Source organism: Pseudophryne corroboree, chromosome 4 (genome assembly GCF_028390025.1).
Source record: "Pseudophryne corroboree isolate aPseCor3 chromosome 4, aPseCor3.hap2, whole genome shotgun sequence".
Classification (NCBI taxonomy): domain Eukaryota; kingdom Metazoa; phylum Chordata; class Amphibia; order Anura; family Myobatrachidae; genus Pseudophryne; species Pseudophryne corroboree.
The window spans coordinates 669,882,035-669,899,850 of record NC_086447.1 but is presented as its reverse complement, the minus strand read 5'-3'; the positions used below and the strand labels follow the sequence as shown (position 1 = coordinate 669,899,850).

The 17,816-nt window shown below is 45.9% G+C and overlaps 1 protein-coding gene and 1 pseudogene across 2 annotated transcripts in view; one reads left to right on the top strand and one right to left on the bottom strand.

The window, feature by feature from the left end:
* The window catches only part of VTA1 (vesicle trafficking 1), a 568,530-nt gene that overhangs the window by 164,639 nt on the left and 386,075 nt on the right, over positions 1-17,816 (bottom strand). The gene's annotated exons all lie outside the window — the stretch shown is intronic.
* Positions 14,101-14,220, top strand: LOC134912011 (5S ribosomal RNA; annotated as a pseudogene).

The following is a 17,816-nucleotide window of genomic DNA, read 5'->3' as shown; positions in this document are numbered from 1 at the left end:
GTGCAGTAAATAACATCCAATAAGCTGAAATGTCTCACTGAAAGAGGAAAAAAAACCTGGTGAATTCTTGCTAAATCAAACAGATAGACGTCCAAACACAAGGACTAGTGGACCTCACTGATGGCTGATCCGTATAATGCAGGATACAGTATGGTAATTGTTAAATTTTGGATGGTGAGAATGAATGTAGACTGGTGAGGCAAAGATTAACAAGAGTCATACCAGAGTGTCCACAAATACATTTGCTGCTAAATGGAAATAGTTGTGCCAGTGAACAGCTTCTTGTGGGGGGTACTACTGAAGTAGTTTAGAAGACGTGTTAGGAGGTGCGGTAAATAGAATAAAAACAAAATGTTGGTGAAGATGTCCTTTAAAATAAATTGAAGAGCAGATCTCTGTTCTCAGAATAACAGTAGCTTTACATTAAATTTAGGAGCCTAAAATATTTCCTTTTATTGAAAATAGAAATCCAGCCAGTTACTGTACTTCGGCTTACTTTGCCCATATATTGCACTCTGTGTTGCAGATCTGATGAGAAAATCTCACACAAGCTTTTATTAGTCCAGACAGGGCCGAAACTAGGATTTTCGTCACCCGGGGCAAGGCAGTAATTTGGCGCCCGCCCCCAAAACAACCCCCCCCCTAAAAAAAAAAACGAAAAAAAAACCTTGTCAGACTAAAATACTTAGATTATGAAAAATGTTGAAGAAAAAAGAAGGGGGATACTATTGGACAATATTCCCCTATTTGCCTCAAATGCCTTATGCGTCACATGCCCCACTACATGTTCCCCATACATTGCACTATATCATAACACTTCATCACTGCTCTACATTCCCCTATCCACTGCACTATATCGATATACTACATCCCCAATACGCTGAACTACATCACTATACTACATGCCCCTATATACTACACTACATACCCTATATACTACACCAATTCCCCCTATCTGGGAGGCAAAGCGGAGGTTGATACTGCTACCTGGGAGCACAGTGCCGATAATAAAGTCTGTCTTTAAACTCACCATAAAGCTGCTGTAGTGATACTCGGTGAGAGTTGGAGGTTGTCCAGGCTCTAAGTTTCCACTGTCAAGTGGACAGCTAGCAAAGTGAACCTTTGATTTCTGTAACATCGGTGACTGCACCTGTTAGCAAGCATAAGCCTGGGGTAGTGTGGTGTAGCCTGCAGCTTGTTATCGGTTGGTGCTGGGCAGGCAGCCGGAATCATAGCCTGCTGAAAAACACAGCACCAACAGTTCGCTTCTATAGCTTGTACAGTGCACCGCACACTAGCCACAGCACTGCATGGCATGGCAAAGACAAGAGTTTAAGACAGTAGCCGACATAGGAGAGATCCCAGGTACTGAAGCTCACCTGCACAGCATCGGAGGCAGCTGCAGCCAGACAGGTGGGTCAGAGACACTGCCCCGGGAGCCGTCTGCTGTCTCACTGGAGCAGCACAACACTGTCGGTAAAAAACAAAACAAAAAACCCTGCTCCTCTGTAACACCTCAGCGCCCCCTCAAATCCTGCACCCGGGGCGCATGCCCCCTCAGCCCCCCCTTCCTAGTTACGGCCCTGGTCCAGATATATGCAATGTGTTAATACTGACCTAATATTCTGGAGCTCTATTTGTGTTTTTTGTCCAACATACAAATTAGTTTGTCAACTAGAAAGACCATGACTGTCCCAGCTCTGCTATTCCCAGACACTTTAGGAAATTTTAACATATTTATGTTAGAATAATAATCCATTCCAGTAGATCATTATATACCGAAATCATCTCCTCTAGCCATCTGGGGCATTTTAATTATTCCCACATGCAGTTTTGGTCAAAAAGAATGACGTAAATTGTGTAACCCAAAAAGATGTATTTCTAGGTTATTACTTGGGGTCCACGTCTTTATGAAATGTCCCAGTTCTACATTGTTACTGATCAAAATGACTTCATCATCTGCATTTAACCTAACCCCTTCAGAAGAGGAAGCTGGCTTCAAAAGAAAACGATACATGTAATCATCTCTATGGCTCCAATTAGGGTCACTCCTATTAGAAACACATTTACCTACAGAGATATAGGACTACATAAATGAAAGCTGATACTTGTGAAGACATACAGTACAAAGACTAGATTTATAGGATTAGACTTTATGACAGGAAGTGAATGCTTAAACAAGTAAGATTATATCCACAAACTACTTGTGCGTAAATTCTTAAGACGATGGTTTCCCAAATAGCTCCTTTCTCCAGGTATACATTAAAACCATATTAGTACATTTGTGTTTTTATTGCTTGCAATGTTTAGCAGATTTTAAGACACTAACACTGTAGCTTTGTACTTCAATTACTATTGCTTTAATTCTATAGTTTGAAATTATTTCTGGTGATAATACACGCCAGATTCTACAATGGTACAGATCAATATGGCATTCAACAATAAATAGTCATTTATGATATATCTTATCATAAAGGAGAATTCAACTGCTGGTGATGTGTTACGGATGCACATATTGGCCAGTCATTGTCAGTTATTTAACTATTGGCCTGATTCAGAGATTTACGTAAATCCGCTATTTAGTTAGTTGAGCTGCGCATGCGCTAAAATGGTCCTGCAACACTAGTCGCAATGCCCAAAAAGACACAGCATGACCAGAGCCGGCGCTACCCTCTCAGCAGCTCCTGCAAAGCAGGGAGGCGCTGGTCGGAAGAGGCGCTGTCCTCGCTCTGTTGTTGCTGCTGGCTCCTGGCTGTCGCTGCGTCTGTCACACTGTATGACAGACGCAGGAAGCGTGAAGTGCGGCTTCGGCTCGGTCCCTCCGGCTCCCTACCTCCTGTTTCCACCCCTTCCTCCCCATTGCACTTTAGGCAGCGGCGCCGGCAGCACTCTCCCGCACAGAGCCGGTGCTCACTCGCTCAGCAGAAGTGTGACTTCGGCTTGGTCCCTCCGGCTCCCTCCCTCCTCCCCACTGCACTTTAGGCAGCGGCGCCGACAGCACTCTTCACGGATCTGTGTGCGGTAAGTACCGCACACCACCTCTATCTCCTCCCCTCCAGTTGACTTAAGTGTAAGGGGCATTAATTGTTGCACTACTTCTGTGGACACTGTGTGTGGCACTAGTACTGTGGACGTACTGTGTGTGGCACGACTACTGTGGACGTTCTGTGTGGCACGACTACTGTGGACGTTCTGTGTGGCACGACTACTGTGGGCCCTCTGTGTGGCACGACTACTGTGGGCCCTCTGTGTGGCACGACTACTGTGGGCCCTCTGTGTGGCACGACTACTGTGGGCCCTCTGTGTGGCACGACTACTGTGGGCCCTCTGTGTGGCACGACTACTGTGGGCCCTCTGTGTGGCACGACTACTGTGGGCCTTCTGTGTGGCACGACTACTGTGGGCCTTCTGTGTGGCACGACTACTGTGGGCGTTCTGTGTGGCACGACTACTGTGGGCGTTCTGTGTGGCACGACTACTGTGGGCGTTCTGTGTGGCACGACTACTGTGGGCGTTCTGTGTGGCACGACTACTGTGGGCGTTCTGTGTGGCACGACTACTGTGGGCGTTCTGTGTGGCACGACTACTGTGGGCGTTCTGTGTGGCACGACTACTGTGGGCGTTCTGTGTGGCACGACTACTGTGGGCGTTCTGTGTGGCACGACTACTGTGGGCGTTCTGTGTGGCACGACTACTGTGGGCGTTCTGTGTGGCACGACTACTGTGGGCGTTCTGTGTGGCACGACTACTGTGGGCGTTCTGTGACGCACGACTACTGTGGGCCCTCTGTGTGGCACGACTACTGTGGGCGTTCTGTGTGGCACGACTACTGTGGGCGTTCTGTGTGGCACGACTACTGTGGGCGTGCTGTGTGGCACGACTACTGTGGGCGTTCTGTGTGGCACGACTACTGTGGGCGTTGTGTGGCACGACTACTGTGGGCGCTCTGTGTGGCACGACTACTGTGGGCGCTCTGTGTGGCACGACTACTGTGGGCGCTCTGTGTGGCACGACTACTGTGGGCGCTCTGTGTGGCACGACTACTGTGGGCGCTCTGTGTGGCACGACTACTGTGGGCGTTCTGTGTGGCACGACTACTGTGGGCGTTCTGTGTGGCACGACTACTGTGGGCGTTCTGTGTGGCACGACTACTGTGGGCGTTCTGTGTGGCACGACTACTGTGGGCGTTCTGTGTGGCACGACTACTGTGGGCGTTCTGTGTGGCACGACTACTGTGGGCGTTCTGTGACGCACGACTACTGTGGGCGTTCTGTGACGCACGACTACTGTGGGCCCTCTGTGTGGCACGACTACTGTGGGCGTTCTGTGTGGCACGACTACTGTGGGCGTTCTGTGTGGCACGACTACTGTGGGCGCTCTGTGTGGCACGACTACTGTGGGCGTGCTGTGTGGCACGACTACTGTGGGCGTTCTGTGTGGCACGACTACTGTGGGCGTTGTGTGGCACGACTACTGTGGGCGTTCTGTGTGGCACGACTACTGTGGGCGCTCTGTGTGGCACGACTACTGTGGGCGCTCTGTGTGGCACGACTACTGTGGGCGCTCTGTGTGGCACGACTACTGTGGGCATTATGTATTAGGCACGCTATCATTGTGGGCATTTTGTGTGGCACTACTACTGCGGGTGTTATTTGTATAAGGGACACTACTGTGGGTATTGTGTATAAGGGGAACTACTGTGTGTCGTAATTATTTGGTGCTATTTGGTGCAATATGAATCAGGGGCACTACTGTGGTATAATGTGAATATGATTGTGATACTGTGTGGCATAATTTGAATTGGGGACACTATTATGTGGCCACGCCCCTTCCATGTGAGACTACGCCCCTTTGGAAAGCACTGTCCCTTTATTACATATGGGAGGGAGGGTGCAAATTTATTGTTTGCAGGGGGGGCGCTGGACACCCTAGCACCGGCCCTGAGCATGACTGACTGCATTAAGCAGCGATGGGGAGCGTTCTAGAAAATGAGGGTGTTAGCCCCATATTCTAGGCATGCTGAAGCCAGTGGCTGCGACCTTGGATGCAGCTTCACTGGCCCTGGCAGCATGATTTTGCCAGAAATCCTGAGTTACTGTACCTGAGGGTTACTCAGATTTCCGACATTCACGCCAGCGGACAGCAGAAGCCTGCAATGGGCGTCTTTGAATTTTGCAGCTATGCAAAATTATGCAACAGCTGCTGCATACAAGGACGCAGTGGTGTGCGATGTAGAAAGTCTATTTTTCGGGCAATTACTTTTACCACAAGATCCCTAATGGTATCTTATTTTTTTGTTCTGAGATTTTTACAAATGACATAACATACAATAGCTCCTTACAGCACCTTCTGTTTTACTGTCTTGCCTGGACTTCTTTCACAGCAGGACTGGCCACCTGGCAATTCTGCAGAGCAGTGACTGACAGGAGCCTCCCAACTGCCCCCCTCTGACAACAAAGCATAAAGTCTAAATTTCTTAACACACAAAGGCGCAGACACATGTACACTAATTTTTACCAGATCGATGCGCACCCCATATCTCCCTTCTGCACACCAGAGGCGTGTGTGCACGGAAAATGGGGAATGACCTCACGAGGAATCCCGCTTGCATCTCCACTGGTTCATGCCTAGCTTCCCCAGAGATGCTGGCTGTCCCCAGAGACTCGTGCCTGCATTGTTGGGTTCCTCCTCTGTGACAGTAGCCAAGAGCTGCAGGAGAATGTCACACTGCAGCACCCAGCTTCTGTCACTGCGGCGGAGTAGGCATTTTGGCGTCACCCCCTCTCCGAGGGTGACAACTGGGTGTGGCCCACCCCACCCAGCACCCCTCCTCACCCCTTAAGGACACCACTGCTACCAAAATGTTTTTAGCGTGTGGAATTAAATTGGAGTGACTTGACAAAACCCACAAAGATCCTGGTTGGGAACGGAATTCATGACCTCGGTGCTATGAGGCAGTAGCGCAGACCACTATGCCACTGTGCAGCCCCAATAACAAGCAATGTTTACACACTAACCATTTGTGATTGACTAAGCAGGTACTGATCCCTGTTGAAAGCAATGAGATTGGCAACAAAGCAAAATATACTAATGTGGAATGGTTACAGCTGGTATGTTGGAGCGTGTAGCTCCACAAATGCCAGCATACCCAGGCACTCAATAGAAGCAAATTTGTAGTTCCACAATTGTAAATACTTTATAAAACATTTTAAATGTACTTTACAGAGCATTTTTCCATTAATTTCAATTGCCAATATATTTTGATGGACATTTATATTCAAATTATCTATTGAATAATGTTATTAATCTCATCAGTTTTCAGGAAATATCAACTGTGCATCCAGTAGGTCTGTCTATATATGTCCTTGGGCAATTTGTGCATACTGTACATACATTTATTCATCTTTTGGGTGATATTGAACCTGGATTCTTCTTTAACTTGCACAATCAATATTCCTTTCCTTGTTCACTGCACTTTAGTTACACACAGATTTGTAGCTTTATACAAACTTAGAGCCTGGAAACCTGAAACTTTTCAATGATTATGCATACATCACCCAGATGCTTGAGTTTCTATTCCATTCTATACACGAGAGTCACCTTGCCCCCCTCTAAGCCATTTGAAATTTGAGTGGAAGTGGTACTGGACAAACTGTATTCTATTTGTCCATTATCCTCCAATCTGTCCTGGAGGGTCTGTGACATAAGAAACACATAAGCCCATATATGATAAGACTGTCCCCTTAAATGACAATTCTTGGATGCAGTCCTCTAACTTAGCACCTGGCCTCTAAGGGTTGAGGACCCAAAGGACCGAGTGCTGACCTTACTTTGCCCCCTGATCAAAATCGTTCCTAAAACACACAAACAGTTGGGGCACATTTTCAAAGTGCTCCTCCTAACCCATCCATACCAATAAAATCAGGTATGTGGCCTCTATGAAATGCAAAAGAATTGTACTACATATGACACCGTTGATAAAAATAATATTTGTCATTTTGTTGCCAAAACCACAACAACGGTCTTTCATGCCCCTTCTAATCAACAACTTCCCATTAATACCCACACTTTTTTTTGTTGTGGAATGTTCTTTTGGTGCCTGAATATGGTCGATAGGTCAACACTGCTTAGGTCGACAGTCATTAGGTCGACCACTGAAGTTCGACATGCATTAGGTCAACGTGGTCATTAGGTTGACATCTACTAGGTCGACCGGTCAAAAACATGAGTTTTTCATTTTTTTTTTCATTTTTAGGATTTTTCCATACTTGACGATCCACGTGGACTACGATTGGAGCGGTAACCTGTGCCGAGCAAAGCGGCAGTGGCGCGAGGCAACTTGCCCGAAGCATGGCGAGCGAATCGAGCCATGCGAGGGGACACGGTGCACTAATTGGGGTTCCTCGTGACTTTACAAAGAAAAGGACATCAAAAAAAGTCCAAAATGTCATGTCGACCTTTTCACTTGTTGACCTAGTACATGTCGACCTAGTGCCCATGTCGACCTAGTGCCCATGTCGACCTTCAGTGGTCGACCTAAGTTGAGACGACCCAACGACCCATACCCTTGGTGCTCACCCATTTTCTTATTTTCTTTATTTATATTATACTGTATGTTTTTGAATCTCTCAACCAGTGTCTTTCTCCATTCTACACCCCCTCCCCCATACATGCTTCCTCCTTTGTCCTTACTTCTCTAACCAAACTTCTCATTATGTGTTCGTAAACATTTTTAAATAAATCTCCTGCAAATATTTGTTGGTCAAGGTAGACTCTGGTATTCTGTGAAACTGGGCCTGTTTCAGACTCGTCCGTAAACCCAATGGTTTACATACAAGTCTGAGAGTGGGTGAACTGAGCATGTGCAGTGCCCCCTAAGCCTCAGTTTGATTAACAGACTGACGGCGGCAAATGGGTCTATTCTACAAAGCTGAGTAGTGTCAAACAGCTTGCCTGCAGCTCTGCAATACCCTGCAGAACTAAGAAGCATGCCCATTCTTTCTACGGTTTTCTATGTTTCTCAGGTGTGCTTGAACGTATGTATTTGTATGCATGTTTTTGCCCTGTTTATTCTTGCTATGTTTATCTGCTCTAACCTCCACAACGCAGAAAACTTGGCAATTGCCATTACTAAATTTGACAAATTGAAAATCACCATATAAATCACTAATAAATAGTATAGTATTGTATACCTTGCAAAAAAGGAGAATTATGGTAGACTTACCATGGTTCACTATCTTTCTGCGAGGTACATTGGGTTCCACAGGGAAAACATCAGGAGCAGGCAAGAGAGAGGCAGATGTTAGTCACATACAGTAGAACCACATTCTCACGACAGGAGAAGGGACCAGCGGCTAATGCCATACAACCCAAAGAAGCTAGGTGCATCAGGGCGGTCGCCCTGTGGAACCCAATGTACCTCGCAGAAAGAGAGTAAACAATGGTAAGTCTACCATAACTCTCCTTTTCTGCAGCAGGTTACATTGGTTTCCACAGGGAAAACATTGGGGATATCCTAAAGCAGTTCCTCAACAGAGGGGACGCGCCTTAGCGGCTATGAGAATCCGGCATCCAAAGGAAGCATCCTGGGAGGCGAAGGTATCAAAGGCATAGAAACTAAGAAACATGTTCACTGAGGACCAAGTAGCCACCTTGCACAATTGTTCTTTGGATGCGCCACGGCGAACTGCCCAATAAGGTCCAACAGAATGAGCAGAATGGGCTTTAATAGCAGCAGGAGCAGGGAGTCTAGCCTGCACATAGGCTTGTGCAATCACCATTCTAATCCATCTGGCCAAGATTTGCTTATTCGCAGGCCAGCCACGTTTGTGGAAACCAAACAGAACAAAAAGGGTATCTGACATCCTGATAGAGGCAGTCCTCTCCACATATATACGGAGAGCCCTTACCACATCCAAAGAAGGCTCTTTGGAAGACAAGTCTGAAGAGATAAAGGCCGGGAACCACAATCTCTTGGTTAAGGTGAAAAGATGACACCACCTTAGGTAAATAAACTGGTCGAGTTCTTAGAACCACTCAGTCATGGTGAAATACCAGAAAGGGTGGACGACAGGACAAGGCGCCCAAGTCCGACACCCATCTTGCAGAGGCAATAGCCAGCAAAAACAGGACCTTGTCCGTGAGCCATTTAAAGTCCACTGATTCAAGAGGTTCAAATGGAGACTCTTGCAGGGCATTCAGTACAACAGATAGATCCCATGGAGCCACAGGAGGGACATAGGGAGGCTGAATCTGTAGGACACCCTGAGTGAAAGTATGAACGTCAGGTATAGATGCAATTTTTCTCTGAAACCACACCGACAAGGCAGAAAAGTGAACCTTGAGGTTGGCCAGACGAATACCTAAGTCCGGGCCTCTTTGTAGAAAAGCCAGCATTCTGGAAGTTCTGACTCTATAGGCATCGTAATTCTTATCAGCACACCAGGTGAAGTAAGAATTCCAGACACTGCAATATATCTAGGCAGAAGCTGGTTTACGGGCCTTCAACATAGTTTGAATAACTACCTCTGAAAATCATTTGGCCCTCAGGAGTGATGCTTCAAGAGCCACGCCATCAAAGCAAGCCTGGCCAGGTCTGGGTAGAGACAAGGGCCCTATATGAGGAGGTCTGGTCGCTGAGGAAGTAGAAGTGGATGCCCTGTCGACAGATCCTGCAGGTCTGAAAACCAATGCCATCTGGTCCACGCTAGAGCGACTAGAAGTAGCATTCCTCCTTCTTGTTTGAACTTCCGTAGGACCCTGGCAGGAGTGACACTGAAGGAAACATGTAGGGCAACTGAAAGTTCCATGAATCCGCCAGTGTGTCCTCAAACGCTGCTTGAGGATCCCTGGTCAGAGATCCGAACACCGGAACCATGTGATTGTGTCGAGATGCCATGAGGTCTACGTCCGGTAGTCCCCACCTGTCCACTAGGAGTTGAAAGACTTCTGGATAAAGACTCCACTCTCCGGCGTGCACGTCCCGGTGACTGAGGAAGTCCGCTTCCCAGTTTAGGACGCCCGGAGTGAACACTGCCGATATTGGTGCCAGATGGCGTTCCATCCAACAAAGGATCTTTGACACTTCCATCATTGTCATGCGGCTTCGAGTGCCACCTTGATGATTTATGTTTGCCACCGTGGTGGCGTTGTCTGACCGTACTTGAACAGGCCTGTTCCGTACCAGAGGCCGGACAAGAAATAGTGCATTGAACACTGCCCTCAGCTCCAGAATATTTATTGGAAGGAATGATTTCTCCTTGGTCCAACGACCTTGAAAAGAGAGTTGCTCCAACACCGCTTCCCATCCCCTCAGACTAGCATCCATAGTCAGTAGGACCCAGTTGAGGATCCACAAGGGACGACCCTGTTCAATTGCTGGTCCTAGAGCCACCAGGTCAGCGACAAATGAACCTCTGGAGTTAAAGAGATCATGTGAGATCTAATCCGATGAGGTAGACCATCCCATTTGGAAATGATCAACCGCTGTAGAGGGCGGGAATGAAAGTGAGCGTACTCTACCATGTCGAAGGCAGACACCATCAGGCCAAGTACTTGCATCGCCGAGTGTATCGACACTCTGGGTCGACGAATGAAGAGTTGAATCCTGTCCTGAAGCTTCAGGATCTTGTCTGGAGACAGGAACAGTTTTTTACAGTATGTGTTCAGTAGCGCCCCCAGGTGCACCATGCTCTGAGCTGGGACCAGCGAGGATTTCTTCCAATTGATTAGTCACCAATGGGCTTGCGGGAAGGTGACCGTTCCATAGCCAGCACAATCGAGTGCAGCGTTTCCATATGAAACGTGGACACTCTCACAAACTTGTTCAGAGATTTGAGGTTGAGCATAGGCCAGAAGGACCCACTGGGTGTCGGGACCAGAAACAGGGTCGAGTAGTATTTTTGATCTTCAAAGACTCCCTTACATCAGCCATGGTTCCCAAAGACTGGCGTCTAGCAGTAGTAGTGCCGATATTCAAAAAGGGAAATAAATCTGAACCGGGTAACTGTAGACCAGTTAGTCTTACATCTGTAGTGGGGAAAGTACTGGAAGGTATTATAAGGGATAATATACAGAAGTTCCTTGAAGCCAATAAGGTTATTAATATGAACCAACATTTATTAGTGAAGGATAGATCATGTCAAACAAACTTATTAGGCTTTTATGAAACAGTTATCACGAACCTAGATCAGGGTAAGATGGTGGATGTGATCTTTTTAGACATTGCTAAAGCTTTCGACACAGTACCGCACATGAGACTTATCTATAAGCTACAAGAACTGGGGCTAGGGAGCACAATATGCACTTGGATTAGAAACTGGTTAGACAATAGGGATCAGCGAGTTGTGGTTAATGGAACTTTTTCAAATTGTACTGAAGTACTAAGTGGTGTGCCACCAGGGTCTGTACTTGGACCACTATTGTTCAACATTTTCATAAATGATTTAGCAGTAGGTCTAGAGAGCATGGTATCAATTTATGAGGACGATACCAAACTGTGTAAGGTTATAAACTCGGAGGGAGATGCTGTGTCTCTTCAGAACGACTTATTTAAACTGGAAGCATGGGCAGCAAAATAGGGAATGAGGTTCAATACAGACAAGTGTAAGGTAATGCACTTCTGTAGTAAGAAGATAAATACCACCTACATACTAAATGGGGTAAAATTAGTGGTTTCTGTACTGGAAAAAGACTTAGGTGTTCACATAGATAACAAACTTAGTAGCAGTACCCAAAGCAGGATTGCAGCAAGGAAGGCAAACAAAGTATTAGCATGCATAAAGCGGGGAATTGATGCAAGGGATGAGAGTGTTATACTCCCATTATATAAATTGCTAGTGAGGCCACATCATGAATACTGTGCACAATTTTGGGCACCATACTACAAAGAGGATATTCTGGAACTAGAAAAGGTTCAGAGGAGGGCTACTACTAAACTGATTAGGGGAATGGAGATGCTGGATTACGAGGAATGCTTGCTGGGCTAGGCATGTTTACACTGGAAAAGAGGAGATTGAGGGGGGGCAAGATTAACATTTACAAATATATAAGGGGAAAATACACAGAGCTTGCAGGGGATCTGTTTTTTGTAAGATCAACTCAGAGGACACGTGGACATCCGCTTAGGTTAGTAGAGATGCGATTTTGCACACAGAGGCGAAAAGGTTTCTTCACAGTAAGGACAATACATGTTTGGAATACCGGGCAAGATAGAGTAGTAATGGCGGACTTGGTCATTACTTTTAAGAATGGTCTAGATAAATTCTCAATTGATAAGGATATACAAGGTTATGGTGGGCAGATCACAAACAATAGTTAAAAAAAGAAAAACAAAATGGCCGACTTTTACAACAGATAAAATTAGTTCTAAGAATAATACAGTGTAGGAGACCACAAATAGGTTGAACTCGATGGACAAATTGTCTAATTTTCAAACTCAGAAACTATGTAAACTATGTAATAACCTCTGCCTCTCTGGGACTGAGGTACCGGCACAACCACTCATGTACTCAGAAGAGAACTCACAACCATTTGTAGCGCTTGCGCCTTTAACGGATCTGAAGGGAGAACTGTGATGCAAAACTGGCGAGGGGGGACGTCTCTTCAAAGAGAAGGCGTGCTTGTTAGAGACAACTTCCAGCACCCATGCACCTGAAGAAGTCTTTAACCAGACCTGGGTGAACTGTAGAAGTCGACCTCACACACTGGGATCCCCCAGGAGGAGGCCCGCCCCGTCATGTAGCAGGCTTGACATGTTTTGAAGTAGGCTGACGGGCTGCCCGGGATTGTTTCGCCTTGGGCTTAGTGGTTTTGGGGGAACGAGATTGTCTCAGGTATGCCTGGCCCTTTGCTTTCCCTTGAGGCCGAAAGGAACGGAAAGTGGTACCTTTTGCCTTCTGTGCAGAAGGATTAGTAGTGGGGAGAAAAGCCGTCTTAGCGGCTGCTATTTCAGACACAATTTTATTTATTTGACGTTCTGTGATCAAGCTACACTGCAAAACGTACGTCATCTCCCCCTGCGGTCACGTGGTGCGCACACGTGATTGCACCAACCGGAACTCCAAGAAAGTTACCCGGGCAACGGCGTCCAGCCGCGTCTAGCGGCTGAGAGCCGGGAGGCACTCAGCTACCACACGCTGTGGAGCAGCGGACACTGCCAGCATAGGAAATAGCCGACCACCACTTCGGCTTCACTACACCTCCAGGATCCTGTCACTTACAGGAGATTACAAACGGCAGCTTCCTACAGGCAGCCCCTTGGGATTGGTATCGTATTATTACAGAAACTCTATATATTTTTTCCCTGTATATTCACCACAGCCCAAATAGGCTATTAACTTGCCTTAAAATATTTAGATGCTGCCTATATGTGTATGTGCATTGTATAATGTTCTATATGTCTATCACTGATAGTCTAAATTTATAGCTATATGACTACCCTAGTGCATACACATTTTACAAATGCTCCAAGAGGTGCTGGACTTATATGGTATCTAATAAGGTATTAGGAGTAAACTACTATATTCCTAGATACGGCAGATTTCTTGCACAAGGAATCTTAAAGAAGCTCATTAGCTGCACGCTTACAGCAAATTGCTACTCAACTATAAATGTTTTTTGTGTAAAAAATGTTCTGCTGTGGTGGCGTGTGCGGTATAAATTGTTAGAGGCCATATATATTATATATTGCACACAGCAACAGGTTTGCTACAATTGTTGCCTGATTATATCCAGCTGCACACTTGCAGCAAAGTACTACTCTACTATCTCTGTGTGCAGTATTTTCTGCTGTGGTGGCGTATATGGCATAAATTATTTGAGGCCTCATATATTATATACAGCAACAGGTTTGCTATAATTGTTGCCTGATTATATATCATCATCATATGCAAGTGGACGCCCTTGCATAAAAAAATCTTTTTCATATGCTAACTGTCCTTAATGTAATTTTACTTATGCATCATGACTAATATTGCTACAAATTCAATTTCATGGGCATGAGACAAATTAAAATACTGAATACACGACTGATTCAGTTCACCTCTGACATACAACTCGGTCGATACGGGTATTGGGATTGACTGAACGGGCAGATTAAGAAATTGCGGACATACCCCGCTGGATATGCCCGATCTCGTCTGATCTTGGAAGCCAAGCAGTGGAGGGCCGGGTCAGTACTCGGATGGGAGACCACCTTGGAACACCCTGGTACTGCAAAATATTCTTCTGCCCGATCTAGAGTGATCCCTAATAATACCAATTGGCATTCGGTTCTGTATGACCTATGATTCAATTCTCTACGACTACTTAATCCTAAATAGGACTGCTGTAGAATAAATGTTGGTCATACACTATACAAAGGTGTTACTGTTATCTCAGTAAAACCAATAGCCCATATATTTGATCTCCGGTTTCTATTGTGGTATCGAAAACCACATTAATTGCACATAATAGAGTGTTATATTTTCGCGTAGCTACACTATTTTACGTATTACTTACTCCTACAATTATATTTTTAATGAATTAATAAAATTATGTTTTATCAGAATTGATTAATATAATCCTCTGAATTGAGTGCTCCCACACAAGAGTCTACTTTCCAACTTTTCTTCTTTGTTGGGTTTTCTTTGTTGACAATTTTATTTATGTCTTCCCCATACAAAATGTCCCCAGTGAAGGGGAGTACCACCAAGGACTTTTTGGTGCCCAGGTCCACCTTCTCCGACCTCAACCACAGTATGCGGTGAGCCAGGACAGACATGGTCGATGCCTTGGCTGCCAATACTCCCGCCTCAGAGGACGCCTCCTGAATGTAATAGGCGGCGGTGGTAATGTGGGACAGATATTGTCTGGCATTGTCAGAAATATCCTCGGGTAGCTCTACCTTTAATGACTGAACTCACGCTTCAATACCTTTTGCAGCCCTGGAGGCATCTATAGTGGGTCTATGAATAGCCCCTGTAAGGGAGTATATAGATTTCAGGCATCCTTCCACACGTTTATCTGTCGGTTCCTTCAGTGAGGTGACAGGCAGAGTGGATGACACCACAAGATGGGTGACATGAGAATTTACAAGTTGCGGAGTCTCCCATTTGTTACATAACTCTGCAGGGAGAGGATAGCGAGCCAAGGCCCCTTTAGGCAAAGGTAATTTTTCCCCTGGATTAGACCACAGTGCCCACCTGATGTCCACTAACTGGTCAGAATGGGGTAATACAGTTTTAACCACCTTCTGCCGTTTAAACTTTTCAGTTTTCTTTGCCACAGAAGTGGAATCCTCATCATCCATGATTTGTGGGATATGCTTAAGAGCAACCACTAGGGCAGGGACATCAATTTCAATTTGCAAGGGAGAATCCTCATCAGTAACACAGGATTCGGTGCCTGATAGGACCATATGCTCCCCCTCATCTTCACATGAGACATCAGAGAGGTTTGTGGATTGTGAGGAGGATGCAGCCCGCTTAGAGGACCCAGGGACACGGGAGTGACCTGGGGTAGCTTTCTGTCTAACCAGAGCCTGATTTAATTGCTGCAGTTGGTTAGTCAAATTTTCTGCCCAAGGCAGATTAACCATAGAGACAATTTGTGGTGGTAGTGGTACCGGAGGTCCCATAGGGGGCGCTAAGCATTCCACCAGAGTACCCAGTAGGTTGGTGAACGCAGCCCAGGGTTGCTCCTGAGTAGGTGTAGGAGCAGTGGACTGACTGGGAGGTGTAGGACAATAAGTACACAGAGCATCAAACAACACTTTCCCTTTTGGTAAATCCTTGGAGCATGCTCTGCATTATGCAGGTGCTTCCACTGATTTACTGCCCTTTCTGGTAGACATTATGACACATGTAACATCAGAGCGACTTAGTACGATAAAGCCAGACAAAACACAATACAGGTTGAGTATCCCTTATCCAAACTGCTTGGGACCAGAGGTATTTTGGATATCGGATTATTCCATATTTTGGAATAATTGCATACCATAATGAGATATCATGGTGATGGGACCTAAATCTAAGCACAGAATGCATTTATGTTACATATACACCTTATACACACAGTCTGAAGGTAATTTTAGCCAATATTTTTTATAACTTTGTGCATTAAACAAAGTGTGTCTACATTCACACAATTCATTTATGTTTCATATACACCTTATACACACAGCCTAAAGGTCATTTAAAACAATATTTTTAATAACTGTGTATTAAACAAAGTTTGTGTACATTGAGCCATCAAAAAACAAAGGTTTCACTATCTCACTCAAAAAAGTCTGTATTTCGGAATATTCCGTATTTCGGAATATTTGGATATGGGATACTCAACCTGTACCTGCAAATAAATCCGGTATTATGTAACTGTAACACAGTAGAATATACGCATGTGATAACTACTGTGTATTGCTATATTAAGAGACCCAGAAGCACCTAGAACAGTGATGGCTAACCTTGACACTCCAGCTGTTGATGAACTACATATCCCAGCATGCCCTGCTACAGTTTTATCTGGCCATGCTAAAACTGATGCAGCGCATGCTGGGATGTGTAGTTCAACAGCAACTGGAGTGGCAAGGTTAGCCATCACTGACCTAGAATATAGGGACAGTAATATCTGGGAAACACGGAGCGTGAAACCACACAGCAGGGGTCTGGGACTGATGGTCGACAGCACAAAGGTCGACACACCTTAGGTCGATGCCAATTGGTCGACACGCCTTAGGTCGACATGGAAAAAGGTCGACATGGAAAAAGGTTGACATGAGTTTTTTATGTTTTTTTTGTGTTGTTTTCTTCGTAGAGTGACCGGGAACCCCAATTAGTGCACCGCTTCGCTCGCCATGCTTCGGGCATGGTGCCTTCGCTCCGCTACCGCTTCGCTCGGCACACTTTACCGTTCCAATCGTAGTCCACGTGGATCGTTAAGTATGAAAAGGTTAAAAAATAAATAAAAAAATTGTGAAAAACTCATGTCGACCTTTTTCCATGTCGACCCTTTTCCACGTCAACCTTTTGTCCATGTCGACCTAAGGCGAGTCGACCAATTGGCGTCGACCTAAGGTGTGTCAACCTTTGTGCTGTCGACCTGGAGTCCGGATACCACACAGCAGATACAGGCACACAGTCACAGGCAATGCAGAAATCATCACAATAAAGCTGCACTGGACTTAGATAGATATATATATCTATCACACTGGAGGATATATCAGAATACTCGTACAATATATTCTGTATTAGGTACACTCTTTCTCAACTAACGCTGTCTGTGAAAAGACATGTAGGATACTCAAGTGTTTGTAAAGTCTTAGTGCTTTATACAGGCCGCTTTACAAGGGAGACCTTGCCCTGCAATCCCAGAGACCAGCAGCAGTTATGCTCAGAAGATGGCGCCAAACGTCTCAGTCAAGGAGTGAGGGAGAGTGTGAGGCAGCTCCAGGGAGGGAAATCTACGAGAAGATGGCACCTTGGGCCGGATGAGGGGCAACAGGTTAAGTGCCGTCTCCCCTATGCTGGACTTCCACCCCAGGTACTGATAGTCTTATTAAATGGTGTGTTAGTACACCAAGACCTGTACTCCGACACCCCGGTGGTCTAGTGGGGACCTTGCCCAGTGACAGTGTCCATGCCAGCGCTGCGACCTAAGTCACGAACGGAACGCAATTTAATGGCAGGTCCTGGGGAACCCTCTTACCTCCTCCCATAGCAGCCACATGAACCAGGGGAGCGGTCCGTGACTCTGTGCCTAAGTTAGGACTTTCTGCCTCAAGTTCCCGGGAAACAGGCCGCAGGAGTATGCAACGCTGCTTGGGAGGTGATGGAGCTGCA